At 39.2% G+C, this 18,735-nt stretch overlaps 1 pseudogene; it reads right to left on the bottom strand.

Annotated features, from left to right (window-relative positions):
• Positions 1-11,001: 11,001 nt before the first annotated feature.
• LOC141516797 (ATP synthase F(0) complex subunit C2, mitochondrial-like) lies at positions 11,002-17,994 on the bottom strand (annotated as a pseudogene).
• Between the last annotated feature and the right edge of the window lie 741 nt (positions 17,995-18,735).

Here is an 18,735-nt window from a genome sequence, read left to right as displayed (position 1 = left end):
GTATAATTCTTGCCCCTTTTAGATCTTTTAGCTTTTTCCTAATTATTGGACCTCTGTTAAATAGCCTTCTCTGTTAGAATATCTCTGGTTTTTGCTTGCTCAGTTTTTTCCTTGAGTTTTGACTCTCTAGCTATATATCTCCAAGACCAGCCTCTGCAGGATGCCAACCAGCTGTGCCAGCCAATCATTCTCTGGATCCTGCTTCAATGAAGTCCTTGTTGTAATGCATTCATCTCCAAATGGACGCTGAAAGGCCCAGAAGAATCTGAATCCTGAATAATTTCAAGGGGGAATAATGCAGGGGAAAGATGAAGAGAATTGTGAATGTAATAGAAATTGGGTGGGGATATAAATTGGCTACCACCTATTCTTGAGATATAAATTGACTACCCTGTAAAAGATACAGAGAACTAAGAATGTAGCAGAAACTAATCTGTAATCTTAAAGGCTACTCAAACTGGATGTACCATTGATGCATTGTTTACTGTAAAATTTGTATCCTGATTTCTAGGCTTCACTTTCTATCTAATTCCAGATCCAGTAAGGGGAAGGGAGTTCACCTTTTGCCCTCTGGAGGAGAGGCAAGACATAAAAACCTGGCTTGGACCCCCCACCCCCTCCCCTGCTGCTCAGGTCCGCAGTCTTCTCTGACCTGTGTCCAGCCAATGCTGCTTGGCTTTTCTTTTATCTCTCTCCCTATCTCTACCCTATCCCTTCCTATGTGTTGTAACTTCTTTTAATAAATTTTTGTTTTATTTCCACTCTTGCTTTCCCGAGTCTGAATAATGATTCCTCATAGGCAGAATGGAACTCAGGTAGCTAGCGGCTAGAATACAACTACTAGTAGTGATATATATTAATGTGGAGGTTTACAATTTGCAAAGTACCTTATAAATATTATGTCTTTAAAAATATTCACATCAATATGAAGTGCTATTACCACTGTCTCACTTTGGGAAAACAAAGACTTATAGACTTAAGCCTTACTCAGGGTTACACAGTGTCTGAGCTAAGGTTTGAATTCAGTCTTGCTGATTGTAGACCCAGCAATTCTCTCCTCTAGCTGCCTATGGCAAGTAGCTAACATCAATTAGATGGGTCAACAATTGTCCTACAAGTTATAACTTTAAAAGACTGCCTGAGTACTCAGAGTTTATATATCTTGCCCAAGGTCGCATGGACATGATGTCACAGGTTTGTGGAGATTCTGAGCCAGCATCCCAAAAAGGTCCCTTTCATTTTACAGATGAGGAAAACCAGAGAAGTTGACTTGTTCAGTGCTACACAGTAAAGATTAGAAGTGACAATTTGGTGAAGGAGCCTCCAGAACTTGTTTTCTCTACTTATAACTTGTTTAGCAATTTGAACCCTGGTCCTCTGATTCTAATTGAACAAATAAACAAGTCCAGGGACACAAGACGAGAAAGAAACACAAGGACAATTTGGAGTGAGTCACAAAATATTCATAAAAGTATCATAGGATTTGCTGACTGAGTCCTCTGGAAGGCTATACTCATTGCCTCTTTAATCTTTTTTTAATAGTTTATTTTGCAATAGCAAGCATTTTAAATTAACCTCCCCCTTCTACTACCCCCTCATTGAGTACAAAGAAAAGGAAAGAAAGTCCTCTATTCATAGCTGTCCACATAATTCAGCAAAACAAATCTCTACATTATTCATGTCCAAATAAAAGCACTTCTATGTATTTTAAATTCATCACTTTATCATTAGTTAAGTAGTATGATATAGCTTTATTCTTTTGGCTGAGTGGTTTGCTTTTGCACTGGTCAGAATTCTGAAGTCTTTGAAAGTTATTTTTCTCTAAAATACCATTCTACAAATTATTCAATTTCCATTCATTTTTGTCTGTATCAGTTCTTAGAGTTCTCAGTTATCTCTGAAATTGTCCATTTCATCATATCTCATAGTGCAATGTTCCATTACATTCATATGCCATAATTTGTTTAGCCATTCCTTCTAAAGAGGATATCCCATAATTGCCGATTTTAGGTTACTACCAAAAGTCTGTAAAAATATTTTTTGTATGTATGAGTTTTTTTCTTTAATCTCTTTGTAGTATAGATGTATTCATGATAAAGTTGGATCAAAGGGTATGTAGATTCAAACTTTTGGGCAATGATTACAAATTTCCTCCCAGAATGACTATATCAATAATCCATAGCTCTACAAACAGTACTTATCTTCTGGTAGCATCTCCATTATTTGTGATTTTTCTCTTTTGTCTTCTTTGTCCAATCTAATAGGTTTGATGTAGAAAGTTATTTTAATTTGCATTTTTTTTAGGTTTTTTTTTTTGCAAGGCAAATGGGGTTAAGTGGCTTGCCCAAGGCCACACAGCTAGGTAATGATTAAGTGTCTGAGACCAGATTTGAACCCAGGTACTCTTGATTCCAGGGCCAGTGCTTTATCCACTGCGCCACCTAACTGCCCCTAATTTGCATTTTCTAATTGTTAGTGATTTGGAACATTTTTATATGATTACTGTTAGCCTGAATTTCTTCCTTAGAAAACAGCCTATTCATATCCTTTGGCCATTTATCTATTGGAAAATAACTCCTAGTCTTATAAATTTGGATCAATTACTTATATATCTTGGATATGAGACTTTTATCAGGGAACCTTATTGTAAAGATTTTTTTCTTATTGTCTAGTTCTCTTCCAATTTTTACTACATTAGATTTGTTTGTACAAGATCTTTTAAATTTCTATAATCAAAATTGTCTGATTTATTTTGTGTCCATTTTATCTAGCACTCATTTAGTCATGAATATAAATAGATCCTTCCTCTCTAATTCGTCTAACATGTGACTTTTCTATATCTAGGTCATGTATCCATGTGGAGTTTGTTTTGACATATAGCGTGAGGTGTTGGTCTAAAAGTAATTTCTGCTAGGCTTCTCTCCAATTTTCCAAGCAGTTTTTGTCAAATAGTAAGTCCTTTCTCTAGTCACCAAGATCTCTGAGTTTATTAAGCCTGTGCCTATTGTATACCTATTCTGTTCCACTGATCAATCTCTTTTTTTCTAGCATCAAATTACCCTAATGATTATTGCTTTGCTATATAATTGGAGATCCGATACTTACAGCCTCTTTCCCTTTCCTTCCCACTTTGCTTTAAATATTATCCTTGATATTCTTGACCTTTTGTCCTTTCATAGTAATGTCTTTTTTCTTAAATTCTATAAAGTATTCTCTTATAGACATTATAATTTTTATTATTTTGGCTCAACCTACCCATGAGCAATTAATCTTTCTCTAATTATTTAAATTTGTATTTTCTTCTGCAAAAAAATAAAGTGTTTCTAATTAAATTCATATAGTTTTGGGGTCAATCATGGTAGATGCAATTCCAGTTATTTCAAAAGGCCACTGGGTGGCGCAGTGGATTAGCGATGGGCATGGAATCCATAGACTCATTTTACTGACTTCAAATCCTGCCTCAGACATTTTCTAGTTGTGTGACCCTGGGCAAGTCACTTAACCCTGTTAGCCTCAGTTCTTTATCTGTAAAATCAACTGGGGAAGGAAATGGGAAGCCACTGTAGTTTCTCTGCCAAGAAAAGTCAGAAACAACTGTACAACAAAAGTTATTTTGAGCGGAATTTCTTTCTAGCTTTTCCTGCATTTTGTTGGTTTTTTTATATGTATGACTGTTGATAATTTATGTGAATTTATCTTATATCCTTCAATTTTTCCAGTTATTAATTATTTTAATCAATTTTTAGTTGATTCTCTAAGGTTCTCTTTACCAGAGGAGTTAAACACTTGTGAGCATATCAGAAACCAGATTAAAATATGATTGGGAAATATTCAACAAAATAAATAAAATGCAGTAGACCATAAATAATCTTAACACGTGATTTTCTAACTTAATATGTGGCCTACAGGATTTCGTGGCCTATTTTTTTCTATTTGAATTTGATTCTGCTGTTCAATACAAACATATCATCTGGGAGAAGTAATAATTTTGTTTCATTGCCTCTCTAATCTTTAATCTAATAACCTTGGGAATAGATGGAGAGATAGAAAACCTTTATTTTTATACACACACATTTGTGTATGTGTATACACACATATACACAGATCTTAGATTCCAAACTCTTGATAAGAGAAATTTGATACAAAGATTTCCCCCCCATTTGATTATTTCCATTCTTATCACAGATGCATGTTTGAGAAAAAGCTTTTCAGTGTCAAATAATCCAAGTAATATATTATATATTTTGCAATTGGCTCCAACTTTTATTTGTCTTATAATTTTTATAGTAGTCTCTTTAATATTAATGTATCCATTTAGAATGTATCATGGAGTGTGGTGTAAAATGTTGATCTAAGCCTAATTTCTACCAGACTGCTTTCCAGTTTTTCCACAAGTTTTTTTTATCAAATAAGGAGTTTTTCCCCAGGAAATTTATGTTTTCTGCTTTATAGGTTTATAGTTTCCTTTATTTGTCCCCCAAATTAGGATTTTGTTAAGGAATTTCCCCCATTCTGCTGTATTAAACACAGTATTATGTTCTTTCAGTTATTTTATTTTAATATTCTCTTAAGGTGGCTTTGTTCCACAGTTTCTTTCTCTGTCACCCCGATACCATCTTTTCATTTGTTATCCTTTTCTCTTTAGGGTTTTATTCCTTTCTCTTTCTTGCTTTCATCTGCTTAATATTTTTTCCCATCTTTTTTCTTCTCAGACAAGTAGATCTTTCCTTCATCTCCTCCCTTTCAACTGGTCCTGGTATTAGCTTTTTAAATTTCTTTTTGTGCCCTTTTCCAAAAAAGATTGCTCTGACTTTTTTCATTATCCATTTTCTCTTTATGTTTACCCTAGACCCTTACTTTCTGATTGATGACCTCTAGGATCATTTGCTCTCTTTTCTCTGTGTTCTCTGTACAGGTGACAGAGTGGATAGAGTCAGACCTGGAGTGAGGAAGATTCATCTTCCTGAATTCAAATATGACCTCAGACATTTAGTGGCTGTGTGACCCTGGACAATTTCTTTAACCTCAGTTTCCTCATCTGTAAAATGAGCTGGAGAAGGAAATGACAAATCACTCCAATATCTTTGACAAGAAAATTCCATATGGAGTCAGGAAGAGTTGGACATGGTGGAAATCAACTGAACAATTATTGTTCAGCCTTCATTCTCAAAGGGGACCAATGACATCAGGTGGGTGATATCTTGACTTACAATTGAATTGGATTTAAGTGAGGCAGAGTTTCTTTTCTGCTTCTTCATAGTTACCTCTTACCAGATTTCTGCCCTCACCCGTCCCCTTGTGTATATTCAGAATGGTCTTACTGTTGTCAAATTGCTGTTATTGTTGTCCTTGCCTTCTGAATTTATTCAGTCCTCCTGCATTTCTGTTGCTTGAGAAGCAAATAATCTATTCAATTGTGGTTTTCTTTCTAAAATTGTTTCAAACTCTTCTTTATTATTAAATCTCCATCTTTTGAACTATTATGATTAAGCTCATATTTGCAAGGTAGGTCACCCAGAGCTGAATCTTGAGCTCTATTGCTTTTTTTTTTAAGAACACATTATTCCATTCCCTCCTCATTTTTCTAGTGGGCACAGAATAGTCTTGTGTTATTCAAATATTCTTTCCTTTGTATTTGAAAATCTTTCTCTGACAGGTTGAAGAACTTGTTCTTTCTGAATTGAATTATAAAATTTAACTATGTCTTGGATTTTGCAGCCTTGAGTTTTATTTTCAATTGTAATTTCATTTTCTTTTAATCATAATTTCATTTTCTATATTCAGAAGTTCTGAGCAGTTCTCTTTTATAAATTTCTTCATTGTTATGCAAATATTTTGTGTTCTGTTCTTCTGGGAGATCTATGATCCTTAAGTTGTGTCTCTACATTTTATCTTCAAGATCAATCTGTTTTGCTTGTATAGTGAGCATTTAATGCCCTTTTTTTTTTTCTCCTTCTCTTCTTTTAGGTCACTCTTTTCTTAGGTATATTTGCATTCCAAAGCTGCTGTTCTTTCTTTTATTACTTTGGTGAAGCTTGTCATTGCATAATCAAGTTTTTCTATCCTGCTCCTTATTTTTTTTTAGGGTTTTTTTTTTTTTTTTTGGCAAGGCAAATAGGGTTAAGTGGCTTTCCCAAGGCCACACAGCTAGGTAATTATTAAGTGTCTGAGACCGGATTTGAACCCAGGTACTCCTGACTCCAGGGCCGGTGCTTTATCCACTACGCCACCTAGCCACCCCCCTGCTCCTTATTTTTGTAGTGCAGGATATAAATTCTGCTCTCATGATTCTCATTTCTCTTTTAAACCACTAAGAAATAGTATGTTGTAGTTCCATGTTTTCCTCAAATTCCTTCATCAAAATCCCCTCAAATTAAGGGTCCTTTGTCTCATCAAGTGGTAGATCATTTTCCTTTATTTTGCAGTATTTATTCATAGATACCTAAACTCAATTACTAGATCTGAAAATCATATTTCCTTCAGTCATTACTTTTTTTCTGTTGATTTATCTGCTTTTGTTCAAGAGCTTTTAGTTTTCTTCTTCCTGAAATATTTTTTCTCTCCTTATTTCTCTTATTACTCACTTCCTGACTCCTTCCCTATTGATTATGGTTTCCTTCAGGGATGCATTTCAAAGCATCTCAGTCTCCAGGCAACTAGGAGGTACAGTGGATAGAACACTGGCCCTGGAATCAGGAAGAGCTGAGTTCAAATCCAGCTCATCCACTTATTAATTACCTAGCTGTATGACCTTGGGCAAGTCATTTAACCCCATTGCCTTGAAAAAAGCTTTAAAAAAGGCATCTCAGCCTCCTCTCACTCTAGACAATTCATGATTCACCAGTTCTAAATGACTTTTGGGTGATCAGAAACAGTCCTAGCTAAGTAGTGTGCTCTTTTCCTCAGGTCTGGTAGAGTGCTACAATGCCTTTCACAGGTACAGGGTCCTATCCTGGTGACGCATCCCATTCCCTCTATTCCTCAGTTCTCTTGCCCAACACTGGCAGATCAGTGCTTTGTGGAACTGATGTTTCTGGGTTGCAGTTGAGTGAGCTCAGGGTCAGTGAGTTGTTCTGGGTTGTTGTGTTTTCTTTAAACCTTCTTTTGGATCCTGTTATAGACCTTGGAGTCAGCTGATATTGCTTTATATTTAATTCATAATTTCTGTTTTGGAGAGATTTTAGAGTCAAGGAAATGGGAGAAAATACCTGGACCACCATCTTGCTGCTCAGATGAACCAGAAATGCTTAAATATCTCCTGTGTAAATCTTCAGTTTTATTCTTGGGTCCCCCATGTGCCATTCCCCAAATAACGAGTATCTTTAGGTACTGTAGCTATAGAAATGCTCTTTCTCAGATGATTCAAGCAAGTCTCTCATTCTGGTTCAGTTCGTGGTGAGATTATGATCATTTATTTCCTTCATCCTCCCAGTGCTGGCATACTGAGCCTTCTTATGTCAGTATCTCTCAACTGGGTCTTTGGATTCTGAGGAACATTACTCTCCCCCCACCAACTTCTTGCCTTTCTTCCTCTCATCTCTGTCTAGGGCAACTAGGTTGGATTATTTCTCAAAAGATCTCTCAAAGGGGGTGGAGAAGGGACAGAACTAGTTTCTCCAGACATAGGCATTATTCACTGAAAAAGAAAAATCTCTAATAGAAGAAAGGGAAACTTTTGTAGCACTCCCCCAAACTATGCCTTCCTCCAAATGCTCCTATTTCTGTTAAAGGATACAAGTCACCTAAGTTCATAACTTCAGAATCATATAGAACTCTTCCTTCTCCCCCAAATCTGATCAGACTAACACATTTTGAAGTTTGCCTTTGGATAACATCTGTCCTGTCTCATTATCTTTCAGCTCATACAGACAACACTCCTGTTCAAGCCCGTATCACCTCTTACTTGGATTAGAGTTTTTGTTATTGTTCAGTTGTGAATAATCTTCATGACCCCAGTTAGGGTTTTCTTGCTGATGATATTAGAATGATTTGCCATTTCCTTCTCCAGCTCAATTGTACAGAGATGAAGAAACTGAGGCAAACAGGGTTACACAGCTAATGAGTATCTGAGGTCAGATTTGAACTCAGAAAAATGAGTCTTCCTGACTCTAGGTCCCTCACTCTAACCATTGAACCACCTAGCATCCAGGTGATTAGTGTTAATAGTCTTTAATTGGTCATTCTGCTTCCAGTCCCTACCCCTCTCAATCCATCAGAAAACTGCCAAAATCATCTTCTTGAAGTACATGTTTCATAAACCTTCAGTAATTTCCCATTGTCTATAGGATAAAATATAAACTGCTCCATCTGGTAAAGCCCTCAAGAATTTCTGTCTGTGATCCACCTTTCAGTCTTAGCTCACATTATAATTCCTTTTTCTGCACTCCATATTCTAACTGATTTAGACTACTGAGTGAAGCTCATCCTCAACATTTTATCCCCCAAACCTGAAAGGTACTCTCTCCTCATTTCTGCCTGTTGGATTTCCATTCTCTCTCTCTCTCTCTCTCTCTCTCTCTCTCTCTCTCTCTCTCTCTCTCTCTCTCTGGCTCTGGCTCTCTCTCTGGCTCTGGCTCTCTCTCTGGCTCTGGCTCTCTCTCTGGCTCTCTGGCTCTGGCTCTCTCTCTGGCTCTGGCTCTCTCTCTGGCTCTCTGGCTCTGGCTCTCTCTCTGGCTCTCTGGCTCTGGCTCTCACTCTCTCTGTCTCTGTCTCTCTTTCTCTTCCTTCTCTTTCTCTCTGACTCTGCCTGTCTCTGTGTCTCTGTCTCTCTCTTTGGGAATATCTTTCTCTGACTTTTTCTCTGCTTTCTGTTTCTGTCTCTTTTGTTCTGCCTTTTCTCTCCTTCCTCAGTTTACCTTGTGTTTGCTTATCTGTGTCCATATTGTACTTCCCCAGTGGAATGTAACCTCCTTATAGGGAGGATTCTCTGTTTTTATTGGTGTCCACACCACCCAGTACAGACCCTATACATGACAAGCCGGGATCTATGAAGGAAGCTCTATCCGTGGAAACATCACCTCTTTTGCTCTCCAGGGACTGGAAACAGTGAAATGTAAATCTACTTGTCCCAACAGTGGTTACGATTGTGAAACAGAAATTGGACCTGTTGGCATTATTGTTGTTGGGACCGGAGGGCATTGTTGTTGTTGATTCTCATAATACCCTGTGGACACAGGGCGGGTCATGACTATGATCCCTGTGGCCAGAGGAAGCCTATGGGAGGCCTCTGTTCTGGCATGATGCTAGAAGTAAGGGGTGGCCTAAGGCAAGATTGAGGAGCAGATTCTTTTGTGGAGAGAAAAATCATTTCATGCTGCAGATGACCAACTTCTAATTCATCTCAATCACCTTTTTTTGCTTATTGGGTTTTGTTCAAATAAGGACCTATATAAAGCAGCTGCATTAATAATGTGTTAGAAAATACAATGTACATAATGTGAGTAACAAAGACAATTCTCCCCCTGGTGGATCGAGGCCAGAGCAAAAGCCGATGCCTTCTCTCCAAGGCCTTCTGAGAGAGGTCCTGGGTTCTCCTCTACCAGGAGGCCTGGAGCAAAGAGCTGGAGACCCTTCTGGAAAGCAGGAGGTGGGACTGGCTTCTCTCTGCAGCTCTGGGGGAACACTCCAGGGAAGCTGGAACAGAGCTAGGCAGGATGTGTTTACATTTGTTGAAAAAATGTTTTATTGATGCTTTTTGTTTTTATAGTACTTTCCAGTACCACTCCCCACCCCCCCACCACACACCTCTGTCTTGTAACAAAGAAACGGCTAAGTCAAACCAACACTGCAACAACCACTGTGTGTGTGTTTCTGTGTCTGTGTATTTGTGTGTTGGAAGAAAGCACAATTATATCTCCCTGCAATCCTTTTGGCATTCAGAATAACTCAGACACCAGGGATCAAGGATTCTCCTCCACCTCTCCCAAAACAAAAATGTCTCTTGCTAAAACTCTATATCTCTGTCTCTGTCTCTTTCTCTCTGTGTTTCTCTTATTCCTCTCTTTGTCCCTCTCTGTCTCTTTGTGCTTTTCTCTGTGTGTGTGTATGTATGTGCTTATGTGTTTTACTGTCTCTCTGGCAGTGTGTGGGTCTGTCTCTCTGTGTCTATATCCATCTGTCTCTTTCTTTGATTCTCTTTACTTCCCTGTGTTTCTCTCTGTGTTTTTCTCTGTGTGTGTCTGTCTCTCTTTCTCTATTTCTCTGTATGTGTGTGTGTCACTGTCTCTCTGTTTCTCTGTCAGAGTGTATGTGTCTCTGTGTCTCTGTCTCCTTCTCTCTGTCTCTCTATTTCCGTGTGTGTCTGTCTCTGTCTTTTTGTATTCGTGTGTGTGTGTGTGTCACTGTCTCTCTGTTTGTCTGCGTGTGTGTGTGTGTGTGTGTGTGTGTGTGTGTGTCTGACTGTATCTCCCTGTGTCACTCCTTCTCCCTCTCTTTGAGTTGAGGTGGATTCTAAGTTACTGTTTCATTCTTGTGATGAAGCAAGATTTCAGGGAAATAGAAAACATCAAATCATTCTTGGAAGGAATAAAAATGCAATCAGACTCCTTAACCTGCAAAAGGGGAAGGAGGTGAACTCTTGGTGCTGGAAGATGTGCACCATGCCTGAAATGTCAGGATCCAGAAACCTCAGACACAGATCTTCTCAAGAGATTAAGAAAGGGATCAAGAGATTTTCAAGGATTCAATCACTACTGAGCGTATTACTGACCAAACCCTGACCCTAGAGTTCCTGGATTCAAATATCAACTCTTATACTTTCCTACCTGTGTGACCATGGACAATTCACTTTTATTTCTGGGTCTCAGTTCCCTCATCTCCAATGTGTAGGGGTTCAATTAAGTGACCTCTGAGGTCTTCCTTCTGTCAAACCCTGAGTCCATGGCTTTCCCCAAGGCTGCCTGGTAAGATGGAGGGGGACGTACACATGGGCTGGAAGAGTCATGAAAGGACCTGGAGGACAAGGAGGAATGTTCAGAAACATTGAGGTTAGAAATGGCTCCATCATATGGCAAAGAAGATGAGGAAGGCCACCGTCAGACAAAAGAGCCCCATGGCCTCAGAAAGGGCAAAGCCCAGGATGACATAGGAGAAGAGCTGCTGCTTCAGGGAGGGGTTCCTGGCATAACTAATAATGAGACTTCCAAACACAGTCCCAATCCCAGCTCCAGAACCGGCCACCCCCACAGTGGCAGTTCCAGTCCCAATGAACTTGGCTGCTGTGTCAATGTCCCGTGAGATGGCGCTAGTTTGGAATCCATATCTGGGGACAAATGAGATCAAGGGACCCAATCCTGACAAAATGTTGAGGTTCTCATCTGTCCGAACATCTGGTCATCTTAACCCCACTGCAGACAACAGTCTACTTAGCAGCTGAGAGTTGCTCCTCACAAGGGCAGGAGTAGAGATGAACTTGGCACAGGCATACATTCTCGGGGGTGAAGGGCAAAGCCAAAGAGCTGCCAACAAAGCAGAGGAGACAGAGAGGTGAGGTTTCTTTCATTTCTAGATCCATGGCCCTACAATCTCTAGAAGTTTTCTTTATAGCCTGCTATGATATGAGATCTTCCTCAGGGACATACAGGGAAAGACAGACTGCGTAGTACATGGGAAAGAATATGGACTTTGGAGATCCTGGGTTTCTGTCCTAATTCTGCTGCTTAAGTGAACTGGAGCAAGTCACTTAAGCTTCCTGAGCCTCAGTTTCCTCCTCTGTAAAATTAAAGAATTGGACTAGATGTTTTCTCAGATCTTGTCCAGCTCTAGAGCTGTCATCCTGTGATTCTTTGAGCAAGACTCCTCAGAAAAATACTGCTCTGCCACATAGAAATCCCACGTGGTACTCCCCTAATGTATAGCTCCACAGTAGGAGGACCAGCAGCCAGGGCAAGTTTAAGCCTTATGGGCTACAGAAAGAGAGATAAAGACAGAGAAAAAGATGAAGAAAGAGAGAAAGATTCAGATAGGGCAGGTAGAAATCTGGTGGTTATTGACAAAAGGTGCTCTTCCTTCCTGCTCCCACTCCTCACTGAACTGTTCAGTCTTTCTGATTTCTATTACACCTAGTCTGAAACTTGGTGCACTTGCTGGGTCAGCTTCTGCCCAAGTGGTTTCAGAAATAAAGAGTTTAGAACCAGAGACCATAAATGTGATTTTATTTCCCCCAAGTGAAACAGGGGCATTATTTTCCTTTTTACATTTTTTATTTTCCTGGTTTACAAGAACTGCAGTAACTTTGCCTCCGGCCCTGCTGTCCTGTAGCAGATCATTAGCTCCCTGGAGATGCCACCTCTGTTGATGATTCTGACTTAACTGTCTGTGACAAGTAGTCCTGGGCAGGAGAGGGGGAAAAATGCACTCGAACCCTCATCTCCAAATGGGACCAGGTGTGTCAATTGATTTATTAGGAGTATTTTGTAAGTTGGCCTTGCTTTACAGAAGAGACCTGTTCCTTTAAGGCTTGCTTGTAAAGAGAAGGCATAAAGCATGAAATGGGAATTAGCTGGGGGTAAGAGAGCCTGAGTTCAGATATTGACTCTACAGTTCACTAGCCAAGTAAGCTCAGGGGAGTTATTTAACTTCTTTTATTCATCAATGGGCAACTAGGTGGCTCAGTGGATAGAACCCTGACCTTGGAGTCAGGAGGATGGGAGTTTGAATTCAGTCTCAGACACTTGACTCTTACAGCTGTGTGACCTTAGGCCAGTCACTTAGCTCTGCCTCCCAATCAAGGCCATCTCCAGTGGTCCTGATCCATACCTGGCCACTCAATCCAGATGGCTCTGGAGGAGAAAGTGAAGCTGGTGATTTAGCACAAATCCCCGCCCCCCCCCCCCCCACACACACTCAAATCCAATTCATGTACATGTCAAGGCATCACCTACCCTGATGTTGTGGTCTTCTTCAAAAACGAAGGACAAGGGGTGGCTAGGTGGCATAGTGGATAAAGCACCAGCCTTGGAGTCAGAAGTACCTGGGTTCAAATCCGGTCTCAGACACTTAATAATTACCTAGCTGTGTGGCCTTGGGCAAGCCACTTAACCCCATTTGCCTTGCAAAAAAAAAACCCCTAAAAAAATGAAGGACAAAAAAAATTATTATTCATTGATAAAATAAGAAGGTTAGGTTAGAGAGCAATAGGTCACATTTAGGATTTTCAAATCACCATGTATATGTACACATATTCATATACACAGTGCCCCAAAAGTCTTAGTGTGACTATAAGCTATTAAAGTTGTATGTGTATATGTGTATGTGTGTGTTTGTAAGTAAACTCACTGAATCCTCATAGGAGCCCTATGAATTAAGTACTACTGCTGTCCCCATTTTACAGAGAAGGCAACAGAGTCTGAAGGATTAAGCCACTCATTTAGGGTCAAAGAGTGCCTGAGGATGGACTCAAATCAAGTCTTACTAACCTTAAGTCTGGCACTACATTACTCTAAGGTTCTTTCCAGCTCTAATTATTTTTTTAAATGTTATTCTTTCTTCTTCCTCTATTCATTCATTCTTTCTTTCTTTCTTTCTTTCTCTCTCTCTCTCTTTTTCTTTTTCTTTTTCTCTTTCCTTTCTTTCTTCTTTGTTGTTTTGCCCTATAAAAATCAAAGACTTCTAGTTTTAGTTTTAAGTTTCTCTGCCTGGGATCCCACCTTCAACACTTCCCTTTTATAAGATCTGCATGATATCATGCATTTGAATTCAGAGGATCTGGATTTCAATTCTTTACCTATATGACCATAGGTAAGTCATTCCTCATCCTGTACCTAAGCTTTCTATCTCTTTAATGTTAAGGAAATGAGCTAAATGACCTCTGAGTCACCTTACACGTCTAAATTTTGTAAAATAAATAGTGAGATAAAAAATAAACTAATATATCAAGATAATGCTTTACTAAATGAAATCCTTTTGTAAAATAAGGTATCATCTCTTTTGTTAATGTTTGCATTTTTGTAGGGAGATGTTTCTAACTTAGACCCTTTGTACCTTTCCAGTCTTCTTTTGCCTTACTCCCCAATATATACTCTTCAATCCATTGACAAAGTCTTTTCCTCAAAAAAGCCCTCCATCTCTGCTTCCAGGCATTTTCCTTGGTAGTCTTCCCTGTCTGGAATGTTCTTTGTCTTCATCTCCACCTTTTGGTTTCCCTGATTTCCTTCAAGTCCCAACTAAAATGCCATCTTCTAGAGGAACTCATTATAATTTCCTAACCCCTTTTAATTTGGGGGCTTTCCCACTGTTGATTACCACCTTGTCTATAATTTATTTGTATATATTTGCTTATTAGGTGACTCCACATTACTTTGTGAGCTCACTGAGGGCAGGAACTGTCTTTTAACTCTTTTTGTATCCCAACACCTACCACAATGTCTGACATATAATACATACTTAATGTTTATTGATTAAATAGCTTAAGAATAAGTACTAATTGATCAATTTAATACATTTTTTCATTCATTTATCCTTTTCACTTGAATAGGGAATTGAGTTGACACAGTACCTTCATAGACATTATCTACATGTCTATACTTCAACGGACTCAGTACACCATACACGAGGTGTTTCTTCTCACAATATTCAGTCCAGCCATCCACATCTCATCCTGTGCAATTCTTGTCCTCTCCTAAGTCATCCTTTAAGGTTCTAGTCAATGTGCTAAGAATCTTCCTTCAAGACTTTCAGAGTTGCATGGGTACCACAGTGTAATCTGGTAGATGTTTGTTTTCCCTTGTTCCAGTTACATGACTGTGTCATCTTCTTTCCTAAAGGGACATTTCCTTTTAAGCCACTTCTCATGTGTAACTAGTTCATCATTGGTAATTTACTGTAACTGACACCATCATGTGCCTCTTCATTTCCCTTTGGGTCACCCACAATTTTTACTCTTGAGAATTATATTGTTCAGTGATTCACAACATTATAACATTGTTGGGAGGACACTGATATTTTAAAAGAAAAGATTGCAGACAGAGGCGAGGGGTGGGGTGGGGGTGAATGAGTTTTGTATCAAGGATCAGTTTGATATTATTGAAAACCTTATGAAATTTCTCAGATGTGATCTAACCCATTCTTTTCCTCCTATTCAGGTGGGGGCACATCAGAGTTTCTATCTCTAATACTTCTTCAAGATTAGAGAGAGAGAGAGAAAAGGGGGGGAGGAGAGGGGAAAGGAGAGGAGGGGAGAGAGAGGAAAAGGGAAGGTCTATCAAAGACTAGAGTAGTTCTGGGGGAGTTCAATTTTCCAATGGAGAGTAATGGAAGATGATAGCCTAGGTAGAGTTGAATGGAGACAGGTCATTACTGGAGATATCTGAAAAGTAAAGGTACTTTATAGAAATCCTGCTTCAGGTTGATCTCTACCACTAGACAGCTTCCATGACTGGCAAACACTTTTGGCGAGGATCTGGGAACAGTTAGCATGGAGAAGGGAATATTTAGGAGAATATGATAGGAGTTTCTAAGTATTTAAAAGGCCATCATATGAAAAAGGGATTAGACTTGTTCTGCTCAGTTCTAGAGAGCAGAACTGGGAGTTGAAAGTGGAAGTTGAAGAGACATCAATTTAGACTAGATGTAAGAAAATCTTTTTAACTAGAGCTGTCCAAAAGTGAAAGGAGATGGGTTCCTGGTACCAGGGAGCCTGAGGTTGGTGGTCACAAGCTCAGGAGTTCTGAGATGTAGAAGGAAGAAAGATAATTAGAATGCCAGATATTGAATCTGGCACCAACATTATGAGAGAGTATGAGTCAGGGCTACTGATAGGCTGTCTAAGGAGGGGCCCTGGTTAGAAATGGAATAGGTCAAAGCTTCCATGCCAATTAGCTCTGGGATTTAGTGACCACTGGAAGAGATTGAGACTCAGTCTGAGGCAGGGAAGGGGGGGGGGGGGTGAGAAGGAAATGAACTGCCTTAAGAGCACTGAACTTTTCCACATTAGAAGTCTTTAAACAGAGCTGGTTGACTACTTGTTAGGGATCTTATAAGGATTCAATGTAGTCAAGTATGAATTGAATTAGCTGAGGTCTTCTCCATTTCAATGATTTTGTGATTCAGTGAACCTATAAATTTTAAATTTCCTTAGTCTCAGTTTCCCTATGTATAAAATAAGGGGTTGCTACTGGGTGCTTCCTCAAATAATTTGTGGCTTTAAAAAGTTTTTTTTTCACTTCTAGCTCATTCCTAATTTAGCTACTTTGGGGTACACACACACATACACACACACACACACACACACACACACACACACACACACCCTGAATTAGAACTCTTGTGATTAAGTCTGGTCAGCAATTTGGAGAATTTTACTTTATTTGAGAAGCCTATGAACCAATCCCCTCTCCCAATATACCAGTTTTTTGCTAAGTGACTACATTTCCCCAGAGCTACAAGGAGAACCTTTGTTTCAAGAGGGGGAAAAAATGTCCAAGAATCACTTGTCAGTCATTTTCTTATTATTGAGATTTTAAAATCCATTCTTTCTAATAGTCCCTGTGAAGGCCTGCCCATGCCAGTTTGGGGGAGGTTGAATGTGCTTACTTGAATATAGCTTTCTAAGGGCTCACATTTTTTCTGCATAATTTGACGTTTTCTCAGGCCCCCGCATAATTTTGAATTGTTTGCTGCATTTTAAGTAGGTCCCTTCATTGAGATTCAAGAGAACATCTGGACCAGGTTGCTATTCTACAGAAAAGCTATGCCCCAAGACAGTGAAAGGTCAATCTCTCTGATCAGTGATGATACTCTAACACTCAAATTGGGGGAAATGGAGGTGACCTCAGATGCAAAAAAACTCCCCCAAAACAAAAATTGTTAGGAATTGGGCTCAGTTGATGAGTTTCCTGGCTAAGAATGTGCGTATACTTTTCTTCTCTCCACAACTTTATGTTCTTAAAACAGAGACAAAACCTTAGGGTCTATGGGTACTTCTGTCTAATCAATCAACAAATATTTCTTAGGGTGGGGGGAGAAAGTCAAGATGACAAGAAAAAGGTAGCAATTTACCTGAGTTCTCTCCAAAACTCCACCAAACCCCTTTAAAATAATGCCATAAAATAATTCCTGGAGCAGCAGAAACCCACAAAAGGACAGGATGAAATAATTCTCCAGTCAAAGACAACTTAGAAGGTTAAGAGAAAAGATCTTCTTAACCTGGTTGAAAGTGAAGCACAATCCAGAGCAGATCACACCAGCACAGATACAGCCTCAGCAAACCATGAACAGTTCTTGGAAGCAACCCAATCTGCAGTGGCAGTGGCTGCTTCCAGAGCTCTCAGCCCAGTCAGTAAGGAGAAAGAAGATTGAACAACTGCCCAGAAGGAGATTACTAACCCTGCAGGACTCTGTTGCTTTGCCCATACTCAGATCCAGGTTGCAGTCCTGGATGGCAGCCCCATGGCGAAGAAGAATACCAACACACCAAAATTTGTGGTCACAATGGAGTGGGAACCTTCGTCACAGTTTCAGGACAGAAAAGAGGGCTTGTGGTCACTCACAGATCAAAGTATATACTTTAACAGGAGAGTATAAGCATACTTCTCCTTAGAGAAGTACTATTTAGGAAGAATTGAAAACTTAAAGGGACCTAGAAATATCTTGAGAAAATAATTGTACAAAACCCCTGAAGCTTGAGACAGTATGCCCTCCTCCTTGGAAGTAGAGCCCCACTCGAACAAAGAGTTAAAAGTCAAAAAATAAGATGGGGAAATGAACAAACAACAGCAAAAATTTCTGTCCATAGAAAGTTACTATGGTGACAAAGAAGATCCATACACACTCAGAAGAAGATAGCAAAATCAAAGTTCTTACATCCAAAGCCTCCAAATATTTCTGGAACAGAACAGGAGACCAGAGTTTAAACTCTTAACAGTAACTCCTTAGTGAAAGGACTACTGCCTCTGAAATCTGTAGGCCCTTGGGCAAGTCACTCCCTATCCATGGGTTTCAGTTTCTTCATCTATAAAATGAGGGGATTGGATCAGATATCCTGAGGCTCCTCTTCATCCTTGCTCTTTGATGTCATGATTCTGGGCCTTGACTTCTTCCTCTATAAGATGAGATGGTTAATATGATTAATTGCAGGACAGTTAATACTAACTTTCCCATGTTTCTGACACACTATGCATTATGCCCCACAAATAATGGAACTTCATTCATTGGAGCCATGAGAATTTGGAAGTCATTACAATCTGGGAGAATAGAATCAAACAGAGCTGGAGGAAACTTTTCCTTTCAGGATGGCAGAGAGATATTTTCAATGTTCCTTTTATTCCTGGGTCTTCTGAGTTCAGGACTGTAAATGAGTCTAGATTTCGGCAGACTATGCATCAGAAAATTATGACACGAAGTAGAACCTTCTCAGAATGTCCTCTGATTCAGTTACCAATCTCCAAGAAGCTATGGAATTAGTAACTTCAATAATCTGTTCCAGAGCTCATTCACCTATTTGCCAAGAAATTTTTCTTGAAAACATTTACAAAACTGAAATTTAAAAAGAACTTTTTACCTGTATTCCTCTCACATCAACTTAGTACACGGCTTATTATTGTTGTTCAATTGTTTCAGTTGTGTCTAACTCTTTATGACCTCATTTGGAGTTTCCTTGGTAAAGATACTGGAGTGGTTTGCCATTTCTTTCCCCAGTTTATTTGATAGATGAGGAAACTGAGGCAAATAGGGGGTTAAGTGACTTGCCCAGAGTTGAACTAGGTAATACTTATATAATACTTTAGGGTTTGTGAAATG

This window comes from Macrotis lagotis, chromosome 1 (genome assembly GCF_037893015.1).
Source record: "Macrotis lagotis isolate mMagLag1 chromosome 1, bilby.v1.9.chrom.fasta, whole genome shotgun sequence".
Taxonomy (NCBI): Eukaryota; Metazoa; Chordata; class Mammalia; order Peramelemorphia; family Peramelidae; genus Macrotis; species Macrotis lagotis.
This window is presented reverse-complemented; position numbering and strand designations above follow the sequence as displayed.